At 40.3% G+C, this 6,590-nt stretch overlaps 1 pseudogene; it reads right to left on the reverse strand.

Moving 5' to 3' along the window:
- Nucleotides 1–1,701: 1,701 nt before the first annotated feature.
- On the reverse strand, nucleotides 1,702–2,587 carry LOC138839387 (forkhead box protein R1 pseudogene; annotated as a pseudogene).
- Between the last annotated feature and the right edge of the window lie 4,003 nt (nucleotides 2,588–6,590).

The following is a 6,590-nucleotide window of genomic DNA, read 5'->3' on the forward strand; positions in this document are numbered from 1 at the left end:
GTTTATTGCAGCATTATTTGCCATAACTAAGATCTGGAACCAACCCAGATGCTCCTCAGTAGATGAATGGATCAAGAAAATGTGGTGTATATGTACACAATGGAATTTTATGCCTCCATCAGAAAGAATGTCATTGCCCCATTTGTTAGGAAATGGAAAGGCTTGGATAAAATTATATTAAGTTAAGTATGTCAAGCCCAAAGAAACATAGGTCCCATGGTTACCCTTATTTGCAATATCTAGTATATGTCTGAGTCAAGCAGAAAAGGTCAGATAAGGTGATGTTAGGAAAATGAACTCTAAGATATGTATTTAAATGTTTTTCTTTTCTTTCATGCATTTGTTTCTAACGCATTTATAAGATGATTTCTTTGTTGTTTGTATGTCCCTCTCCCACAGTATAACCCCTGCTTTTACTGTATTTGATGTCAGTATAATTTGTGGAGGGGAAGGGGAAAAACAAGTCATTTAAATAAGGATACAGGCGGACCTGTTGCAATAATGAGAAGTACAAGTTGTCATGTCGAAAAGACGTTTACAACTTTGGTGTGGGGGGGGGAGGATTGGGTTGGAGGGATCTGAGGAGGCTGGGAAGGGCTGTGAAGGGGACACAAAGAGGAAGCTACAATGCTTGATAAGAAATGTACTCATTATCTTGCCCATGTAATTGTAACCCCTCTGTACAGTATTTTCACAATAAAAAATATTTTAAAAATAGAAAATGTGGTATATATACACAATGGAATTCTATGCCTCCATCAGAAAGAATGACATTGCCCGATTTGTTAGGAAATGGAAAGACATGGAGAAATTTATATTAAGTGACGTAAGCCAGGCCCAAAGAAATATAGGTCCCATGGTTTCCCTTATTTGCAATAACTAGTATATGTCTGAGTCAAGCAGAAAAAGTCAGATAAGTGGATCTTAGGGAAATGTACCCCTATGATAAGTATTCAAATGTTTCTTTTTTCTTTCATGCAATTGTTTTTAACGTATTTATAAGATGATTTCTTTGTTGCTTTGTATGTCCCTTCCCCACAGTATAACCCCTGCTTTCACTGTATTTGATATTGGTTTAATTTGTGGAGGAGAAGGGCAAAAACAAATCGTTTAACTAGGGATACAGGTGAACCCATTGCAACAATGAGATGTACAAGTCTTTATGTCGAAAAACCGCACTTTACAACTTTGGTGGGTGGTGGGGGTGGAAGAGCGGGTAAGGGGAAGTATGGAAAAGAATGGGAAGGGGAAACAAAGAGGAGGCAACAATTCTTGATAAGAAATGTACTCGTTATCTTGCCCATGTAATTGTAACTTCTCTTTACGGTATTCTCACACTTAAAAAATGATATTGGGTCCTAAAAACAATTTTGTTTTAGGCCCCCAAATTCTGAATGCTCTATCTTGTCATTTCCATCCTGAGCTCCCAATCACTTGTGAGCTATCGCAAACTTGGCAGGAAAAAATTTCGACCTGTAGCTTTGGAGAGCAAGAGGTTCTTTGAGCTCTGCTAGGCTGCACAGAAGAACTGCTGTGGACAGAAACATATTGTCTATTTTTCTTTGGAGGCTTGTCCCTCCTTTGGGGAGTGTGTAGAGCACCCAGAAGTTGGGGGCCTGAAAACAAAATTGCTTTAAGGCCCCCAAATTCTTTTTTGAAAATGCAGAGAAACTTTAATAAGCCATTTGGAACTCATGCTTCTTAAATGTCAAAGAGGTAGGGTATCATATCTCGCTGGTTCATGCACTGTTGGATGTGTTCCGTCCTAGTAGAAGCCAAGACACCGGCCTCCTCCAGAAAGTGGCGGTGTCCCTCCTCCATCAGCTTCCAGAGGCAGGATGGAGGCCGCGTGCCAGCCTCCATGTTCATATTGATAGGCACTTTCTCAAAGTTGTCTTGGGAGCAGAGATTGTGACAGGCCATGTTCTTAAAGCCTTCAGGAGCCATCTGGAAGAAGGGGAAGTGTCGAGTGAAGCTGTAGATCTGCTGCACGTTGAGGCCACAGAGGGCACTGTTTCTTAGTGCAAGGGCAATTAGGTGGAAGTCATTGAGGGGGGCCAAGTCCAGAGCCTGCCCTCTGAGCTGATGGGTTGCTGGAGCATCCAACTCTGGAGGGTGGTCCTAGATGAGCAGATGCAAGGGCCACAGAGAAGCTGTCATCCTGGTGCTGGGCTACCTCCTCTTCCACAAGCTCTCAGGGCCAAGGGGGAGGGGAAGCAGCTGGGCTCAGCTTTGGCTTCTCACAAGGTGACCACAAGCTAAAGGAAGGCTGCTATGATTGCTCCTCTGTAGCCTCTGAGCAGCTGTCCTCTTCCTTCTTCACAGATCACTGGGAGGTGAGAGGCAGGCTCGTTGGACGTGCCCACTTAACTTCTTTGACCTGCATCTTGCCAGGTGGGTACACGATGTTGGGATTTACCCACATCCACAGGTTGGGCTCGATATCTGGGTCATCTTCATCAGCCTCATACTTTTTATCCAGAGGCAATACTGGTGGTTCAAATATTCTGAGATTGTATTTGGCAAGTTTCTGCTCGGCTAGGGGCAGGTGCATGGTGGTGAAGGTCTGGAAGGGGTCTTTGCCCATGTCCCATTACAGCAGCCCCAGGATCTGGCGGTGGAGGCTGGCCCAGAAGTCGAGGTCTTGCAGATGAAGGTCCATGGTGAGGGCACCGAGGGCGGGTGGGCTAAGGCCCCCAAATTCTGAGTGCTCTCTCTTGTTGTTTGCATCCTGAGCTCCAAAAACTAGTCAACTCTCCCAAAATTGGGAGGAAACAATTTGGACATGTGGCTCTGAACACCAAAAGGGGCTTTGAGCCTTGCTGGGAGGCACACAGTAGCAGATGGGGACAGAAAGATGCTGTCTATATCTCTTTGGTGGCTTGTCTCTCCTTTGTGGAAGGTGTAGAGCATTCAGAACTAGGAGGTCTTAAAACAATTTTGTTCAGAGTGCTCTGTCTTGTCTTTTGTATCCTTTGCTCCAAACACTCATCATCTCTCCCAAAATTGCAAGAAAAAAATTTGGATGTTGCCACGCCACCTCTTAAGAAGTCTGTGTAAGAGATCGCGTTAGACAAAGAGCTTCAAGGAAGCATGCCTGCAGGAAGGGGTTGTTGGTTCAAGGCTTCCCATGCACTTGGCTGCACCTTTATAGCCTCCACCTTTATTCTTACTATATTCTTCTTGGCTGTTCATTCGTTGCTTTTATTCTCATTTTGGCTATTTTTCTATTGATCCACAAACAGAGCATGTTGTTTCTTTCCAGTCCAATAGAGACTGCTTCTCTGAATAATAAAGACTAGGACCAAAGATTAAATATGGGCAATGCCCCAATCAATCTATCATCTGATGTCATGCTGCCTCCAGAAACTCCTACAGGTTCACAAGCAGTTTTGCTGCTCATTCATAGTAAATATAGAAACTTAAAGTTTCCAGATATGTTACAACAGGCAGAATTAATGAGTTAAACTAAGCTAGATGGATTGTCCCAGAAGCTCAGAGAGTTCTAGAAAAAGGGACCCCTGATAATAAAAGGAAAAGAAAGATTCCCCCAACAGTTATGATTAAGTTTAGTCCAGTTTACATTATAAGGAATAGATGGTGGTTTCCCACAAAATATAAAGTTAGTGACAACACATTTCCTGAACCGACTGATGAACCATTGCCTTATACAGGAGCTTATAATATGAAAATAGATGAATTAATGTAAAAGGAAAAAGGGTATTTTGGAACTCATTAGATTTTATGCAAAGATTAGGTAGATCTAGACCATTATGGTGTTTATTCTCAAAACAACAATAAGATAGTTTAAAATAACAATTAGAAATTTATGTGAACAAATATTGGGATTAAAATTATAGAAAATGGAGAATGCCTGACTCAACCTAGAAGTGGTTTTTAGGTTGATTTCAAAGGGACTTGAAAATATATGGAAAAAATAAAAAGAGTACAATATAAGTACAGCCCTGTCTTAAGTTTGTTAATTTTTAAACATAAAAAGGCTGAATAGATGTCCCATTCTATTAAACTATATGCTAGACTTGTCTCGCACTACTTAGCTTAAACAGTTGTTGGGATAGTCATCAAATTTCATGTAATCCATCAATGCTTTGCTTTTCTTAAAAATTAATTATGTGCTTAAATAAACAAAGAATCTATGTCACAATCACACACTGTATAAAGATGTTAATTCTCCTCAATAAAGACACACTCAGATGCAACTCTTTTGAGTCTGTGTCTGAGTGTAACTTCGCCAACTCCTTGCCCACCTATCCCGAGATCCCTGTCCCATCGGTCCCAGTGCTCTGGCCCAGCTGGTCCATCATAGGATGTGTTACTGTGGACAGTGTGAGGGGCTTTCAACCCTGCTAGGATGCAGACCTGAGCTGCTGGGAATAGAAAGATGCTGTCAATTTCTCTTTGGTGGCTTGTCTGTCTTTTGAGGAAAGTGTAGAGCACACAGAACTTGGGGACCTTAAAACAATTTTGTTGTAAGGTCCCCAGGTACTGAGTGCTCTATCTTGTCATTTGTATCCTGAGCTAGGAAACACTCTTCAGCTCTTCCAAAATTGTGAAGATCAAATTTCAACATGTAGCTGTGGCAGTGAGAGTCGCTTGACCCTGCTAGGATGCATACAGAATCAACAGATGCTGTCTATATCTGTTTGGTGGGTTGTCTCTCATTTGTCAAAGTGTAGAGCACTAAGAACTTGGGGGCCTTAAAATAATTTTCTGAGTGCTCTATCTTGTCGTTTGCATCCTGAGGTCCCAAAATCTCTTCAGCTCTTCCAGAATTGCAAGGAAATAATTTCAACCTGTTCCTGTGGACACTCTAAGGGGCTTTTGGCCCTGGTAGGATGCAGACTGGTGCTGCAGGAGTCAGAAAGATGCTGTCTATTTCCCTTTGATGGCTTGTCTATCCTCTGGGGAAGGTGTAAAGCACTACAACTTGGGGGCCTTAAAACAGAATTGTTTTAAGGTCTCCAAGATCTGAGTGTTCTATCTTTTTGTTTGCACCCAGAACTCCCAAATTATTTCAAACTTGTAAACATTAAGATCAATAATAATATTTAGTTTTCTGGTATAAAATGAAAGCAACATAAAGAAGATAGATAAGTGTATCACTACATTTTAAAAGAGTTTTAAATTCTGAATTACCTTGATTGATAAAAATATAAGTTAATACACTGAATATTCAATGAAGACCCAAGATGTAGAATATTACTTTAAAATACACTTTTTTCCAGACCAGTACCAGAAATATCTTTAGTTTCTGTAAGACTCATTTCAACAGACAAGTTAAAAGTATTTTTAATTTTAAAAAATCACAAACTCTACAGAAATCATTGAAGATGTATCCAAACAACTCTTGAATATGTTTTGACATCAAAGTCAGGCAATTCACGTGGAAAATACCATGAGAACCCATGAAGTTTTACAGTAATAGACTGATGTCTACTTTTTATTGTGAAAATATTTTGTATCTGCCACAAAGGTTGGACTGGCATTTTTGAAAGTTAAGAAAATTAACCAAATCATTAAGACTTCAGAGAAGAATTTGTACAGCTTTCCACAACTTCAAAGAGGTAGTGATTGATACATGCTTGTCCTTCTGGCAGTATTAAATGCAGTTTCTTCCAAGTTGTTCTTCAGGCCTGGTTTGATATAATGGCTCATCAGAAGGAGATCCAGAGTATCTCTGGTATCTCTATTCCCAGCAGCAAGAGGCAAGAGAGTGAAGAGGCCTTGATATCTGCATCATGATGAAGTAAGAAAGAAGCCACTCTGGTGTTATTCACTTACAAGCACTGTGAAGAGCTGCCCACCCATCCACAGTTATTATTGCATGAATATCTGCCGCTTGAGCCACCAACTCATGGACAATGTCTAAGCATCCACCGTCTGCTTCCTGATGAAGAGGGGTATACTCATCATCATTCTTAGTATTCACATGAGCGGCCTTTTCAGGAAGAAGTCCTTGCACTGTAGTAAGCTGATAAAGAAAGATACATATATACATACACATACACACACACATATATATATATATATATATATATATATATATATATATGCATGTATATAATTCAACTCAAAGCAAAAAAGAAAATTAAACTGACTTGTGGCTTTTTTATTCTGGTCGTGGGGCCTGAACTCTGGACCTGGGTACTGTCCCTCAGCTCTTCAGCTCAAGGCTAGTGGTCTACCACTTGAGCCACAGTGCCCCTTCCAGCTTTTTCTGCTTCTGTGGTGCTGATGAATTGAACCCAGGGTCTCATTCATGCAATACAAGCACTCTACCACTGAGCTACTTTCCTAGCCTGACTTGTGACTTTAGACAGGTAAAAACAAACAAAACAAACCCCCCAAATTGGTTATCAGATGACTTTAAAATAAAAACAATTTATGATTTCTGTATTTGGAGAAGAGGACAAGTAATGAACATGTGTTAATTATTTTGAATGTAATTATCTAATATCAAATCATGTATTTATTTAAGTTTCAATTAGGGCCTATTTCTCAAAGTCTTACCAGAGAGAAACAATACAGACTACAACTATATTTAATAATATTCATCTGCAAAAATGGTG

The sequence above is a fragment of the Dipodomys merriami genome, unplaced genomic scaffold, assembly GCF_024711535.1.
Source record: "Dipodomys merriami isolate MVZ:Mamm:240054 unplaced genomic scaffold, mDipMer1.0.p SCAF_1, whole genome shotgun sequence".
NCBI lineage: Eukaryota > Metazoa > Chordata > Mammalia > Rodentia > Heteromyidae > Dipodomys > Dipodomys merriami.